At 42.4% G+C, this 17557-nt stretch overlaps 1 protein-coding gene across 1 annotated transcript in view; it reads right to left on the bottom strand.

The window, feature by feature from the left end:
• The window catches only part of LOC128124265 (zinc finger protein 420-like), a 48818-nt gene that overhangs the window by 19477 nt on the left and 11784 nt on the right, over positions 1–17557 (bottom strand).

The following is a 17557-nucleotide window of genomic DNA, read 5'->3' on the forward strand; positions in this document are numbered from 1 at the left end:
CCACCTACCCCAGTAACCTCCCTGTGAACAGCCTTCTCCAGCAACATCAACAGACCCTATAGGAACAAGCACCACCCACACCAGTTGGAAGAACAGGCACAGGCAAACTTAGACCAGATGGAAAAACAGACTCCATAGGCACAGGCACAACTCACACCAGTTAGAACAGACCCAAAAGGCAGAAGTAGAGGCCACAAGAGCCAGAAGAACTAGACAATACACTGGATCTGGGCACACAAACCCCTATGAACCTCAGCTAAGACAACCCTACTCAATTTAACCACCAGCCAATCACCAGAACCCTTGGCCATTCAGGCCAAAAGGCAATAAAGGAAACAGACAATAAAGGAACAAAAGAGCCATCCAATAAAGATATCAAAAGAATCAACACCAGTACCTATAATTATCCAAACCCAGAAGAGTAAACAGCAGTGTAAGAATATATTCAACAACATAAAGAGCAATATGGCACCACCAGAACCTAATGGTTCTACAACAGGAGATTTGATCATTTCTTTTAGAGTTCCTACTTTAGTTCCATAAGGTCTTTAAAGTCAGCAGGCATCAGATGCGCTTCTACACTCCTGTCTCCTGATTAGGCTGTGCAGTTAGCTCAGGTACTTCTCAAGCCATGTTAACAAAAAGTTCTGCGTACATAGCTATCAGGGAGATACAGACTAAATTTCCTTAAAGATTTCATCTCGCCCGTCATAATGGTCATCACCAGGATAAATAACAAATTCTGATATGAATGTTAGAAAAGGAACACTGTTATACACTACCTGGAATTATAAACTAGAGAAGCCACTTTGGAAAGCATTCTATATTTTTCTTAAAAAAAAAAAAACCAAAAACTAGAAACAGAATTAACCTATATACTATACTATTTAGACATTTATCCATCAATGCTCCTCCGATTGTTACATACAATTCTCTGTGTATACCCATGCCGATCTCATAGGCTGAGGAAAAGAGACTCCAGAATTACTCCAGCTCCTTTAGAAATTCTTGCTAAGAAATAGATTTGTCATGAGTATAATGAGGATCAGGTTGCTCTGGTGTGTTCTGAGGTTTAAGCTGTGCTGTTGTGTTCACGAGGTGTAAATAGGCATCCCAGCTCTGCAGGGAGGTGAGCACACAGAAAAACAAATGCAAAGGTAGGGCCCATCATTAAAGCACAGGGTTCGTTCTGAGCCCATGGGCACCTTTCACATGACAGGACTGAGTGTTTCACAATGTGGTGAGTTCTATTGCTTCTCTCTTTATGGAAAAACAATGATGTCCTATGTAATAGATTCTCCATATGTGCATGGATTAAACAAATTAGTGATTTAACTCCTTGTCACAAATAATGCATCCTAGCTGAGTCAAGGAAAAAAATGAAAGCATTTTCCCTTGGAGTCATTGAACTAAGAACAAGTCCAGATCTGAATTCTAAACTTGAAGCTCCCTGTCCCTTCCATCCTCTGGGTATCTCTTCCATGAGTTTGAATCTGTGCTTCCCTGAAGGCTGTCTTGTGAATCTATCCCTGTGTGTCTGTATGCTGTATGTGTCTATCTGTCTGTGTTCTCTGTATGTGTCTGTCTACAACAAAGTGTTTTTCTCTGTCTTTATGGGATAGAATAGAAAGCATCACATGGGTAGGTATGAGAAATCCTTAACAGACATTAAAACCCTTGGAACCGGAATATGGATGGTTACAAGCCATCACATGAGTGTTCTTTGTTGCTGAGCCATCTCTCCAACCCCTAGGTAACATTATCAAAACTGGAGTTTTAAAGGTTTGCATAGTCTCAATATATGACATTCCCAGAAAAAAAGTAGACACTATCCTGATCTTGAATGTATTTACTGGAGAAGCAGCCATTTCTCCTGTTGCTCTGCTCTTGAGATTGTGTCTCAGAAAGAACGACCAGACCTCTTTTTGCCCTTTCAAATCAAAGTGTCAAAAATGCTCATATAAACTACATTGATATTAACAACAGATACTGGAGACAATACAAGAGCAAGAACATACGCACAGTGCTAGTAGGAATCCAACTTACTGCACCTACATGCAACTCAGCATGCAGCTTTTTGAAAAATAGAACAAACAAATGAAAAATGAGTCTGGATGTGATGGTGCACACCTTAATCTACCCATTTGAGAGGCAGGACCAGGTGGAGTTCTGTGTGTTGGAGAGCATCCTAGTGTGCATGAAGATTAGTTACAGGCCCCCCAGGCTACACAGTGAAAATGAAATTAAAGCATATATTTCCCACAAAATATTCACTTCAAATCTGACACAAAACACTAAGAGTGAAGGATTTTAAATGACAAAAAGATTTGCCTTGTAAATTTGGGGGAGACGGGGTACTTAGAAAAACACAATATTGAATAATAAAGCTTTGTTGTTTACACTTCAGCACTGGGACTATCACTGATTCAGATAACTGCATGACAGAGCCTCAGTGAGGAAGATGAGTAAGGTGGCCATTAAACAGATGATACCGATACCCATAGCCTCAGACAGGGAACAGCCCAGGACAGACAGAAGAAGGGTTGAACCTTGGGAGATGGTTTCCTGGCATAGTCAATAACCAACCTGCCAAACATCCTATCAATGCCAGTCCCTGATCCAGCCACACCAACTGTGGCAACAAATACACTTTGCTGTGGTGTGAGTTTCCCAGGAGAACAGGTTAAGAATTACTGTTCTGGAACCTGAGTTATAGAAAGCTGTTAAGGCACAGGGCACATTAGGAGAACCGACCCGAGAAACTGCATGAGCATCAAGTGATCTTAACTGCTGAACCACCTTTCTAGCCCCTGGTTTATTCTTTAATTAGCTACTGTGAATATTTAATGAACAGTGAGACGGAATTCATGGAGTATTGAGGACACCTTCTTAGAGTGCCAGCTCATGAAAGACAGTGACACAGAAATGAGGTGACAAAGAAACATTAAGGTTTAGCAGCAATAGGCATTGGCTGTAATAGACATTTGTCCATAATTATGTGGTTGATAGCTTATAAGCATAAGAACAGTAGATCTGAGATAGTATGTAGAAAGATATTAGAAAGGTTGCGTAGGAATTCAAGAAATAGAGACCTAAAGATAATACAGTGAGTCAAAGCAACAGACTTGTTTCTATGAATTGACAAAAATACTGATGAAATGTTTCACCAAATCCAAGCGATAAAAGAGTGAATCCCCAAGTAATACAACTAGAATTGAAATGGGGACATTACAGTGCATGCCAATGGCATCAGCATTACCTTATGAAGAGCTGTGAAAAGTCACACACATAGAAATTGTAATTGAAGAAAATGATGAGCTCTTAGAAACAAGTTTCCTTTAACACTGTCTGAGGACTGGACAGATTCAGTACAGAATTCTCCTTTCTTTTAGACAAACCTTATACTAATGTCAAAAGGAAGACAGTAAATCAAACACAAAGAAAAGGAATGCTAGAAAGTCATGACAAAGAGCAGGCTTTCTGTACCTTGGCACCCAAAGCAGGTGAGCCCAAACAAGTATGTACAAAGGAAAATCACAGGCCAGTTGCCAGGATGGACATAGGCACAGATATTGTCTCTAAATTACATGGAAATAAAATGCAAGGTAATTTAATGCCAAGAATGCAAGACTGTTTCAACCCCTATGAATTAAACAATGGAAGATGCCAAATGTGTAGAGTGAGTAAGAGAAGAAACTGGATGATGTCAACAGATCCATGAAAGACTTGTGGCTACATATCACAATACTCAGTATAAAAGTGCTGAAGAATCTGAGAACAGAAGGAACATACCTCATCATAATAAAGACAATGAGACACAAAACTAAACATAACACTACAAAAGAAGGATTACTATAATCCAGTCAAAGGGTGTCCAGTCCCTCCACACTAACTCAACCCAAAGCATCAATGGGTAGACAGTTCAAGAAGGACAGAGAAAAACTACAAGATGCTCCAAAATTCTAAGAGCAGGAAAAACTAAGAGGCATCAATTATCTAACTAAACATTATATTAAGTTTATAATAGCCAGGCGGTGGTGGCGCACGCCTTTAATCCCAGCACTCGGGAGGCAGAGGCAGGCGGATCTCTGCAAGTTCGAGGCCAGCCTGGGCTACAGAGTGAGTTCTAGGAAAGGCGCAAAGCTACACAGAAAAACCCTGTCTCGAAACACCAAAAAAAAAAAGATTATAATAATGAAAACATTTAATATTGATAAGACCCAATCAATGATATGACTGGCACAGGGACAGCATCACTAACTTGAACAACCAAACTAAATTATATTTGCCTCTGAGCATTAATTGTTACATAGAGAGTCTTCTAATACTTACAATAGGAATATTCTGAGATTATTCTCAGTGGAATTCTCTAGAATCATTTTGAATGAAGTAGAATCTGGTGAAACCAAATTCATGCTCTGTTTCTACTGTTACTTGAGCCCTTCCCTATTCCTTCCTCGGTCCCTATTACATACCTGAATCCTTTGCTACTGCCTCCTCTCTTCACCATTCAGGGCTCTTGGTTCTGCTTCACAGGTGACCAGATCTGGCTGAGCAGAAAGCACCTGGAACTTTGCATGGAACAAAAATTAATGATGAGTAACACCTGCCAACAAATAAACATGAAGGAGAGAAAAATGTCACCTAAAAAAATGTTTCTCTTTCTCTGAGGATTTAATTTTACTCTGTAAGATGTGAGGCTCATTCACACACAGCTCATACACATGCAGAGTAGTTTTCCCAGGAAGGGAGACTGCAAGAAAACTATTCTCACGCTCAGAATCCAGATTGCTGCACTTCTCCAATAGGAGATCTCAGCTAAAAGCCACAGAGAAACCCTGTCTCGAAAAACGAAAAAAAAAAAAAAGCCCTGTGAGCAAGATCTAGACATTCCCTCTCTTCCTACAAGAAGTCCACAGTCACAACAGTGAATGCCAACAAACCATGAAATAAAATACAACAGTTTGGCCATGTGCACATGGACAGAGAGTGCTTTTCTTCAACCAAGGGGACATTTTTCTGATATGGAGGAGTGACCATAATTATTTATTCAAAAGATGCATTCTAATTTTGTTTACTTCTAAAGTGAGTTTGCTAACTATAAAACATTGTGGTCTGATATGCTCTCACAGTCTGTATACTGGGCTTGCTTGGACCTAAGTTGTAACATAAGAACACAGCATATGAAGGTACATTTCTGAATGCTGTATTTACATTCTAGACTGCAATATCTCAGATGAAAAATAATGGGGTGTAAAAACTTTGCTTAGTAAATGTTAATGTTTTCAGCCATAACTGGAACGTTCGATAAAGTATATTTTCTGATTCAATCATCTGCAATGGTTCCTCATATGATTACTATCTACAAAGCTCTCTGAGGAAGCCTATTCCTCAGGGGCAAAAGCCACTCTATTGAATGGAAAAGTGTTCAAACGGGAGTTAGAAAGCATGAAGTAATTTAAATTCCAGGAGCTTTGGAACTACCACGATAGCAAAGTGAACCCTGTTTGCAAACAACAGACACTACAGATCCTCTATTAGATTATTTTAGGAATTACTGTATGGCAGAACAGTCTGGGAACAGTAAGGTAAGTGAAAACCACGATACACCCCACTTCATAGGATCTCAAACTTACCGACAACGGAAAGCTAGCCACAACAGAATTTTGAAAGCTGTGTCCTTCTGAGCAGCCTCCGCGAGCACACCCCGGTCCCTCCCCTCCCGTGTCCCAGCCCCGCAGCTCCTCTGACCTGGGAGGTTCCAGGGCCGCCGGGCTGCGGTTCCCGCCACTGCGCTGCTGACTGGTGACTTTCCCAGGCCGCCCCGCGCGGCGACTGCGGCTCCGGGGAGGTTTCAGGTCCCCGCGACACCCCGCCGTGTCCTCCGCACCCAGGTCTGCACCACGTGGTTCCCAAGTCCAACAGGGAATGGCGGAATTTCCTGTAACTTCCCTAAACACCTCGGAGCGGCTCCTCCTGGACCCTCCCACTACAAACTCCACTTCCGGTTACGTACCTGCTATAAAAAAGCCTACCGCAGGCTCTTTGCAGGCTCTTTTTGTTGATTAGTTTTCCAGGTCCACCCCGCTGTTTCTTTTCTCCTAAAGGCCAATGATCAGGCTCCGTCTCAGGCTGCCTTCCACACAGCTCCAGCTGTCAGGCTGCCCTGCATCCCCTCTGCACAGCCTCCCCACATGCTCGCTGCCAGCCTAGACCAGACCTGCATCTAGGAGGACGCTGAACCCCGGTATCTGACCCTGTGTTCTGACCCCATCAGATACAAGTTATCCCGCCTAAGTTCTCACCTTGGAATACAAGCCTCCTGGGTTGAAAACACATAGCGAAAGACAACAAACACTCCAAATTTTGATGCTCAAGTCCCATTCCCAGAACAAATTAAAACAAAGGAAAGCAAGTTAAATGATATCCAATATACAGAATTCAAAAACCTAAGTCATGTTCAGGATGGTCAAAACGTGTAAAGTATGTGAATCAGTTCAAAGACAGAAATGAAATGATTTGTGGGCAAGAAAATAGTAGCAAGTAGGAAGTGAGGACAATATAGGATATGAAAATTGAATTCAGTAACTAGTTAGAAACACCGAAAGAACCCAAACTGAAATGAAACAAATAAAAAAATGCAATAAGTCTAATAATAACTCAAAGATCAGGTAGGAAACATAATATCAGGCTTGAAGACAAGATAGAGGAGCTGGATGGCTCAGTCAAAGAAAATGATGAATTAAAACAAATGCTCCACGCAAGTAGCACTAAAGGTAAAAGTGAATTTACAGCTGCATGATCTACTCTTATATGAAATAGTCTAAATTTTAGACACAGTAACTCACTCTGGAGAGCTTTACTGAGAAGCTGGATAAGCATTTCCATCACTATGCAAATGAAGTGACACTAAAAAGCCATCTTTATCCCTCACAGAACTCCACTATTGCCACTTGGAATTACACTATTAGCGATATTAACTTGGGGGAAGACATTTCAGGAACTCAGGATTTTGAAAGGAAATGGGTGTCTCAGGAAATCAGTTGTCAGCCCATTAACAGCCCAGTGCTGAATTAATTCATCCTGTGCTGTAATGCTTTCACCACTAAACGGTGAAATTGTTGTTTTGCTAACTCAGAAAAAGTTTGTCTTCTGAGAGGCATGCTAAAGGGGTGTTTATATAAAGCATAGAAAATTCCTTCTGGAAACTCAGTGGTGAATGGAGAAGCTTGCCAGACTAAATCAGTTTCATATGTAAAAACTAGGCTGAGAATGGCAAGCTCACCACAGGTTTACGTTGCTAACAGTCTTCATGCTGAAAAAGACAAGCTCACAAAACAGGTTTCGATGAAGTACAAACTTTTGTAAAAACTGCACAGGAGAGGCCTTGGCATGTTTAAGCCAAGGCGCATGGCAGGTGAGGGAGACACGCCATGCAGGCAAGGCAGGTGGTGGTGTGGAGCGCTAGAAAGTTACTCACACCATGCAGACACAGCATCCAAGCAGAAATTTTTTTGGGTGGAGGGAAGGGAGAAGGGAAGAGAGGGAAGAAGAGAAAGAGAAAGGGAAGAAAGTAAGAGAGAAAGTGTAAACTAACTTGTAGCAAAAGAGAAAGGGAAGGAGGGGGTTTCTTAAAGGGGACTTTACGTAAAATGACGTGGTCAGGACGCTGGGCGGATCTGAATGCTAACATTCCTCCAATTTTGATTATTATGAAAAGGTGAGTTATGGATAGCAAGGTGCGGGGTATGAGGGCACTGAATTCTCGAGACTGCTTCCTCCTGATTTGGGGGCAAAGTGGAGAGGGAAGTTGGGAGTCACGGACAGCGCGGGAGGTCTAAGTGAAGAAGCATTCAGTTAGCTGTCCTCCTGGAGACTCTTGAGGGAGCTGAGAAGGCAGGTTGCTAAGGGAAAAAAATAGTTGTTATCGTTGGCCTCGTGAGCAGGGCTAGCCATGGGAAGAGTGGTAACTGCCAGAAAGAATGGGAGGGGGAAGTGCCCTGGTGTACAGAAGAGGCAAAGGTGGATGAGCCAGATGAAAGGGCAGATGTCCCCTTGAGTCTGGTGGTACCAGAGTGAAATTCCAGGAGCTTAGGGAAACGGCATGCCAAGTCAGGAGTACAGGAGCCATCATATCTGCTGTTTCTCTGGAGTGGGGAATGCCTTTATCCATCCAATAAAAGTGTCAATGAATTAGGAGATAATGGAGTTTTTATGAGTGGGCAAGTGGGTGAAGCCCACTTGTGCCAGGTGTGCCAGGTTGGTGTTCTTAGTTGGGGCAGTGGCTGGTGGTGTATCTGCAGGGCCCCTGAGGGTCTGGCCTTGGCATGAGTCTGGCAGGAGGGGTGGATCTGTGCAGGAACCTGGTCTGTAAAATAACTGGAACAGATTTGCATCTTGATGTCATAGCAAATGCTATGGCTTTGGGTTAAAAGGTATGAACATTTTCTAGTTTCAGCCCAATGAAACACATCTTTAAATCTATGACCAGAGGAGATTTACTGAATGGAAGTGGTTGAGTAAGTGAAGGAGGAGGAGGGAGGCTTCCTTACCCTTTCTAATGCTAACCTGCCTCCAAAAGCTGGGACCAGTAAAGTCCACAGACATTTAAGGACTCCCAAGACTGTCTGTAGTCAGTGCTCCATCAGCTTATCAAAACTGCATTTATCAATGTTAAAACTCTGAACTTATGAAGTTACCTCTGAAACCAGTTTATCCTGTATCATGAAGTCTATGAATGAGGCACACTTATCTGTTCTTTTAACAGGAAACTACCAAGTATTAGCTCTAAGAGAATGAGGCCTGTGAATTTTACATAGAGAATTAAAAAGACAGCTGAAGCCTTGGTTGCTACTGTTGAACTGACGAAATCTGGTTGTCAAATGACATCAGAGATCCGAGAAGGATGAATTTTACCTGAGTTAATGATTGAAAGTGGCAGAGACTTACTTGCTGGTTACCTAGGGTCCTCCATTGTCATTGAGGGCAGAGGTCTCAGGATGACAACATCAGTCTACAGCTGCCAGGCCTAGGCCCACCAGGCCTCAGAAGATTTGACAGTTGCGGGGTAGGGACTTGTGGGAAGGACCAGCCTATCTTGTCTAGGCAAAAGTGAGGCAGTGGATTCCCCAGAGTCCTACTGCCCATGATTTGAAGAGGCCCTGGCAGCAGTTGAGGCAAAAGGCAGTAGTTGAAGTTGCTGTGGGATGTTCTGTATGTCAGGTGTGTTGCTGATTGGTCAATAAATAAATCACTGATTGGCCAGTGGCCAGGCAGGAAGTATAGGCGGGACAAGGAGGAGAATAAAGCTGGAAAGTGGAAGGCTGAGTCAGAGAGACACTGCCAGCTGCCAAGATGACGACAAACAGCATGTGAAGATGCCGGTAAGCCACGAGCCATGTGGCAAGACATAGATTAATGGAAATGGATTAATTGAAGCTGTAAGAACAGTTAGCAAGAAGCCTGCCACGGCCATACAGTTTGTAAGCAATATAAGTCTCTGTGTTCACTTGGTCGGGTCTGAGCAGCTGTGGGACTGGCAGGTGAGAGAGATTTGTCCTGACTGTGGGCCAGGCAGGAAAACTCTAGCTATATAAAGTTGAAAGGCAGTTTTTGCTCAGTGGTGGTGCTGCAAGCTGGAGCAAGTTCTGGGTAGAGATTCTTCTGTGCCCATCCATCTTCTTTGGAAGAAATAAAGGTGCTGCCAGGAGCCAGCATGTCTCTATCACGAAAAGCTTTTTAACTAAACATTTTAAGTGCCATATTCTGCAGACCTCTGAGCATCTGAGGACTGTCTGTCCATTAGGTATGAAGGACTGTCAACTTGTGTTCTCTAACGGTCTCCAATATGCTAGCAGCTGTCATAAGACTAGGAATTGATGTCTCCTGAGAAATCAAAGAAAAGCAACAGGGGAAAGATGCCAGCACGCAATGGGAACAGGAGAAAAGGGGTTTGTAAGTCAGGGTGTGGCCCAACTCTGAGAAAAGGACCCTCTTGGGGGACTAGAAACTCCATCATAGAATATATATCTTGTTTATCAGAGACCCCATTTATCAAACATATGACATCATTTCTTTAAATTCTCTAGAAGCTTGGTGTTGAACATCTGGCAAAGACATAGGCATGAATCTCTAAGTTAGCTTTGTTAATCTGAATAGATCTTTGTAAATTTAAATTTCCATTATCATATAAAGTGTACTATAAACCAGTGTTGAATCAAATATAGCTTTACATCTCTATCATTATACAAAAGGTCCATACCAATACAAAATATTTGAGACTTGTTTTCTTGCTCTAGAAGGAGATAAAATGAACAGGTCATCAGGACTAAATGTATTTTTTAACCTTAGTAAACCTTAGTAAAAGATGGCTGCCAGCCACATGGTCATCTACATCATGAAGTCACCAGCCAAGATGGAGGAGAACCACTGATCAAATTTTTTTTTTGTTTTGTAAATCCAAGTCGCATGCGATAGGAATTCCAATCACGCCCCCATGGTCATGCATGCCAGGCGGGACACTTAGTCGTTTCCACCTAGTCATTTCCGGGTTATATATCCTGCACAACCCATGCGCCATGGCTGCGTGGTCATGTAATCATGCGGCATGACCAAGTGATCTATGCACATGCATGGAGTAGCTACATGGGCCTGTGTGTGCAGGTGTGAGCTGGCCCTTAAAAGGCAGGCCCCATGTTCCCCTGCCCCCTTCTCACATGTGTCCTTCCACAGGCCTGATCACATCTATGCCTTTCTCCTTGTCTTAATAAAACTCTTGCTAGTGGATTCTGTCGTGTTTCGTGACTTTTCCTTGCAGGGTAAAAACCATCAGCATGCATATACTCCGAGAGAGATGTTAAACGGGAGTTGAGTAAATAAGAAGGAAGGGAGAAGAAAGAAAGTGGAGAATTTTCTCGGTTCCCTGACTGTCTGGCCCAAAGAAATACTGAGGCCAGTCTCATATCCAGGGGGCTGGTCAAAGGCAGGTCAAAGGCTCCACCATAGACCCAAGTGGGGGTATTGAATAGAAGGCAAAGTGGCTAGTGAACAAGAAAGCAGACTTGTTACAGTCATGAAGGAGCAGATCTGCCATGGGTGGAGGCAAGGAAGGTCCTAGCGTGAAGTGGGTATCTGTGGCTGCCCCTGCCAAGGTCATGCCACCAAGCAAACACGCCACATGCAGCAGAACTGGTGGAAGAGGTTTGAGAGGAGGAAAGCAAGAGTGAAAGACTGTGTCAGAGTGAGGGCTTGGGAGGGGCAGGCCCTGATCGCTCACCTTAGCCACAAATGTCCCAAAAAATACAGCACAGGTCCCACGGAGGAGAGGAGAAAAAGGAGTCACTATAGCCTGTAGTCGCGGGTGTCCCTAGGACTAAAGGGAGGGCTGAATGAGGATCAAACCGTTAAAGAGGGTTGTCACCACAGTCAACGGGGGCAGGCTTACCCTGGCTAAGTCAGAGGAGTCTCAGCACCTTCTTCAAAGACTTTTTGAAGAGGCCATTTTTAGTATTATTATGCGGCACTGTGTTATTCATGAAATGGCACAGTTTACCATTCGAGAAAAGTCATGAGGTACGACAAAACCCACTATAAGAGTTTATTAAGAGGGGAGTGCTTAGGCCTATGGAAATGGTTATGCAGGGAGAGAGAGGAAAAAGAGAAAGAGGGGGGAGGAGTCTGTGACCCACTTTTTATGGACCCCCCACCCCCACCCATGCCCCGCACATGTGCATATGGGCTTATATAGCTACAGCCACAAATGCGCATATATTATGTGATTACACTGCACACAAATTACATGTCCATGCAGCACATGGATTATGAAGGACATAATGCCCTGGGATGACTGAGCCCCTTGCTTGGCTACTGGACAGCACATGTGCAGTCATGTAGCTGGGGGAATGACCAGGAATTCCAATAGCCATGAGCACAGAAAGAAAACTGAGCTCCAAGAGGGATCTCATCCATAGGAAAAGACCAGGATCTGCAAAAGCCATGGGATTTTGGGCTGTGGAATTATAGGCAGCACCCAGATAAAACTTACTTGATTGTTGCTGGTAGTGAGCAATTGGTGAGCTGGAAGGGGAGCCTGGCATGGGTAGACAGTACAATCCCGGGTCCCAGCATACCTCAGATTGAGGAACTGCTAGGAGAACCTGCCGAGTTTTCACAGCACCAATTTTGCAAGTTAGCATGCTGTTATTATTGACTAAAAAAAATTTACTCTTTAAAAAAATAATAATAATGGGTTGGAGGGATGGCTCAGCACTTAAGAGCACTGACTGCTCTTCCAGAGGTCCTGAGTTCAATTCCCAGCAACCACATGGTGGCTCACAACCACCTGTAATGAGATCTGGTGCCCTCTTCTGGCCTGCAGGAACACATGCAGGCAGAACACTGTATACATAATAAATAAATAGTAAATTTTAAATAATAATAATAAGCTGGGCATGGTAGCACATGCCTTTAATCCCAGCACTAGGGAGGCAGAGGCAGGTGGATCTTTGTGAGTTCGAGGCCAGCCTGGTCTGCATAGCAAGTTCCAGAGCCACACAGAGAAACCCTGCCTTGAAAAACCAAAATAATAATAATAAATAATGAACAACTTGTTTTTCAATGACTATTCTCAGTAATCAAGCACTTATGTCTCATAGTAAATGATTGGACGTTTCCATATGAAAAAAAAAGAAAGATGTTTTAAAGGTTTAAATAACATGTATGTATGTTGTAAAGGTGTAAGAAAGTGATTAAAAATGGGCAGTGGTGGTGGTGCATGCCTTTAATCCCAGCACTCAGGAGGCAGAGGCAGGAAGATCTCATGAGTTCAAGGCCAGCCTGGTCTAATAGCTAGTTTTCAGACAGCCAAGAATACAGTCCCTGTTTCAGAAAAACAACCAAACAAAAACAACAGAAAAGCATGCCCCACCACAAATAGCTTTCTCTATTTTAAAACCTCTCTTTTTTTGTAAGTAGAAATAGTTAGAGAATAGTTCAATCCCATAGTAAAATCAAAATATTCCAATTACTAAGTGAACTGTAACGTATATCCCAGCTCTGAACATTCAATTTGCTTTGACCTTTGATGTTCTCATTAAAACTTAGGTAAGTGTGCTGGAGAACTATCTCAGTAGTTACAGCATTGGTTTCTCTTGTAGAGAACACAGAAAAGTGTAAAGGAAATACCATGAAAAATTCTGCCTATTACCAAAGTTATTCTTATTTCATTTCAGAGAGTAGGTAAATGCAAGAATGAGTTATGAATTCTCCAAGAAGAGCATCTTTATCTACAAAGATTAGATTGCTGTAATTCTCATGATTTCCTTGATAAAATAGACTCAACAAATTAGAGACACTTTTGTGATGTAAAGCTGGCTTTGCATAACTTGAGTCCCACTTCTAATCATAGCCCAGTCAAAAACTCAAAGGCAAATATCTAGCTGTATAATCGAGGTGACAACATTAAAGACTACTGAGTATTTGAATTGATCATGGAAAAGGCATGAATGAAGCCTAACATATCACAAAAAGGAAAAAATGAAGAGAAAAAGTCTCTCTCTCTCTCTCTCTCTCTCTCTCTCTCTCTCTCTCTCTCTCTCTCTCTCACACACACACACACACACACACACACACACACACACACACACACACACACACAATGTCTTTTCATCTGAGGATTTCACTTTATTCTTTGAGATGTGAGACTCAGTCAAACAAAGCTCACACATTTGAGTATTTTTCCAAAGAACCCTTAGGAGCAAGGGATACTGCTAGGAAACTATTCTCACCCACAGAAACCTGACTGCTATAATTCTCCAACAGGGGGTTTCTGTGCCACAATCTCTGTGCAGGGTCTAGACATTGCTCTCTCCTCCAGGGGGAATGCCACAGTCATATCACTGCATGGCAACAAACCATTAAATTAAAACAAAAGCCATTTGTCTGTAAGTATAGATCATGGGTCTGTAAGTCAGGGTGCTTTTCTTGAACCAAAAAAATTTTTTTTTCTTATATAGGTCAATGGTCCTAATTATTCAAAAGTGGCTTTCTAATTCTATTTTAATCTAAAGTGAAGTTTCTAACTGTAAAATTGTTACAGAGCCAGGCAATGGTGTGTAGATGTTTTTCTAAATGGTCTTATTAATACAGAGCCAAATGCAGAGTTAAAAGCCCAGAGATCAAGCAGCAGCCAAGAGTTAAGACCACCTTCTTACCCCCTTGCTGTCGTCCTTCCCCTGAGAAAAAGACCTACTTCCTGTGTGTCTGTATTTTTTACTGACTTTCTATTCTGCCTTCTCATTGGTTCTAAACCCAACCACATGACCTCCTCATCACTGCCTGTCTGTACAGACCTCCAGGTCTCTATGGTTGGTATTGAGATTAAAGGCATGTGTCTCCATGCTGGCTGTATCCTTGAACGCATAGACATTCTGCCTGTCATGTGATCAGGATTAAGGGCGAGTGCTACCACTGCCAGACTTCTGCTAAATGGCTTGCTATTAGCTCTGACCCCCAGGTAACTATTTATTAACATACAAATAAAATCACGTTTCAGCACAAATAAAATATCACCATAATGGTGACACATGCCTTTAATCCCAGGAAGGAATATGGCAGGACACAGAAAGGTATAGGGGAAACAGGAACTCGCTCTCTTGAGGCCGAGGATTTCATAAAGGTAAGCTAATAGCTGGCTATTCTGCTTCTCTGATCTTTCAGCTTTCACTCCAATATCTGGCTCTGGGTTTTCTATAAGACCTTTTAAGATTCATGTTATATGTGTCAATATATGTTTACAGTCCAATACAAAGGAACAACGTGTAGAACTGCCCTTGACACTGTAACAGGACAAGGGTGCAGTTGTGTTTAACATAAGGATTTAACCGAGCTAGAGAGGCCAGAGTGAGGCTCAGCAGTTAGGAGCACTGTTTACCCTTCCAGAAGACTGGGGCTCTGGAGCAATGCCCTCATGGCAGCTCACAACTGCCTGTAACTCCAGCATCACAGAACAGTCCCTAACCCCTCTACCTTACCTGATGAATCCATTATCCTTATCAAGTCACCCTCTTCCATGTTTTGGATCTTTTGAGACACACTGAGTTTCATTTACACTGCTTTCAGTGAGAGGAGACTGACTGGAGAATTGGAAACTTTACATGTAGCTCCACTTCCAAAGATAATGATTCCTTTTCCATTCAGTAACCATTAACTGTCAATAATTCCTCAGGAGCGGTGAGGCTGCATGAAGTTGTCACTTGCAGGTAACCACAGTGGTGGTCAGGACAGTATTCTTGGCAGTCTTCTCAGACTTGGGGCTTTTATATTCTTTCACTTCTTCATCAGCGTTCCTGGGGCATCAGATATGGTGATGAAGATGTTCCATACAGAAATGGACGCACTGTGCGATGTCAATAGAACAAGTCCTCCAGAGTCACTTATTGTCAGCACTTTGACCAGGAGAGAGTCTCTGAAATAACTACCACTCGCTGCAAATAAAGAACCATCTCTGACCAAAAGTAAGAGAAGCACTAATCTGGAAAGAATAAATATTTACAAGGCAACATGGCAATGAACCCACTAACAAGTATGTAATATTTCAATGCATAGAATCCATGACCTCTCCATTGATGTATTTTTGACTATTTACAGTGCCATCCACGAATAATCAATGGTACAAATCCAATGAGTAATGAGATGGTGGCCCCACAATCCTACAGACGACAAGGTACAAGTGGCACATCTTTTCTGGCAGTTGGTATTATGCCAGGCAGGGTCCACAGCTGGGTAAGATCATGAATAACTTTTCTCTTCCAGCATTTTGCTTAGTACTTTCAGATGCTATGAAAGCTCACCAGCAGGGGAGAAGCTTCCAGGTCAAGTCATCCCATGATCCTGGCAATTCCAATATGCTAGAGTTTCCACTGTAACTGGGGCTGCATATTCATCAATACTCTCTCTTCTCGGGAAACCTCTGACCCTGCCGCACATGCCAGACCTCAGCTGCTCTCCATGAACCCTTCAAAACCAGTACCATGTGGGAGATTCATTATTTGACAAGTTCTGTTACAAGATGAATGTAGACTTGACCCCTCACTAGAACAGAACTCATAGAATGAATCAATCTCTCTCTCAACTGTGGTCCAGCTACACCAACAATGGCTACTTGTGTACAAAAGGTCCAAGAATCCAGTAATTGTTTAGTCCCAAGGCTGGCTGTCTCAGCTGGTCTTCAGTACATGCCAGAATCTTGAAGAAGCAGGCTCTCATGCCAGTGAAGGAATGGACTTGCTATTGAGGTGAGAGTAAGCAGACAAGCAACAGCTTCTTTTTTCCATGTCCTTATGTAGGCTTCCAGCCGAAAGCTTGGTCCAGATTAGAGATGGGTCTTCCCACTTCAAAGATCTGGATTATAAGTGGATTTTAGCACTTCAAATTAAACAAAAATCTCTCACAGGTGTGCCCCTCCGTTTTTACATTTTAGTTAATTACAGATATAGACAAGTTGACAACCAAGAATAGCCATCACAAGTATCAATATTCTAATACAATGTTTTGGTATTAGACTAAATGTTTCCCCAACTTTTTTTCAGTCCTGCAAAATGATCTTCCAGCACACCCTTGAGGAATTCTAAGCTGTACATGAGCATGTATGCGCTATGTTGTTCATAGTTTATCTCTTTAAAGCTTTGTAGTTTCTTGATATTTGAAGAGTCACACATTAAATTAAGCTGGATATAAGTCTCTATTAATACATTTTCTTGAGTTTCATTTCATGATGACTTTTCAATCTACAATATTAGCATTGTGTAAAGGATTTAGCCAAAAGAAATTGAAATTCAGTTCAGTTCTTGGGACTTACACAGTGGAATTTCTAAGATACAACAGGACATGAGGAAAGCACAATGGCATTCAGTATTTGCCCACAGGCAGCAGTGTACTAAGAGTCACTGTTCTTTGACTGAACCATGGGTTCTAAGCATGATTAAGAGTCATACATGGACACAGCCCAGTTTGGATATCTGTCACTGACAGTTTTGTAACTGTATTTTCATGTGTCTCCCTGTACACCTCTCACTCTCTCCTCCATGAATGCAAAAGAGAGAGAGCAGTCTCCTCTGTGAGGCTCCCTATGCCTATATATTCTGTGTTGAATCCTTTTAACAGGACCAGGTACTACCATGGTAGTAAGCCTGGAGCAGTGATCACAAACAATCTTGCCTGATTTAGCTGACCAAATGCTTTCTCTTTAATTTTAATTTTGTGGTGTACAACAGGATAGGAAGAACAAGATAGGTTTTAGCACATGTTGTACGAGAGACTTTTCCTGGGAAGACAGAACATACACATGCATCTACTCTCACAAAATGAGAAATGAATACAGAAGCAAGTACAGATGCCACTGATATATCTTGTTGAACCAATGAGCTTTATTGGGGATACTCAGAGAAATATGGGAAAAGAGGTGCTTAAAGGAACAAGAGGGACTCAAAGATAGCCGCCATCAGGAAACTCAAACCCAGCATGGAATACAGCTTTTGAACACTGGACAGCTGGAGCACAA

Source organism: Peromyscus californicus, unplaced genomic scaffold (genome assembly GCF_007827085.1).
Source record: "Peromyscus californicus insignis strain IS unplaced genomic scaffold, ASM782708v3 Scaffold_4__1_contigs__length_199733344, whole genome shotgun sequence".
Lineage (NCBI taxonomy): Eukaryota > Metazoa > Chordata > Mammalia > Rodentia > Cricetidae > Peromyscus > Peromyscus californicus.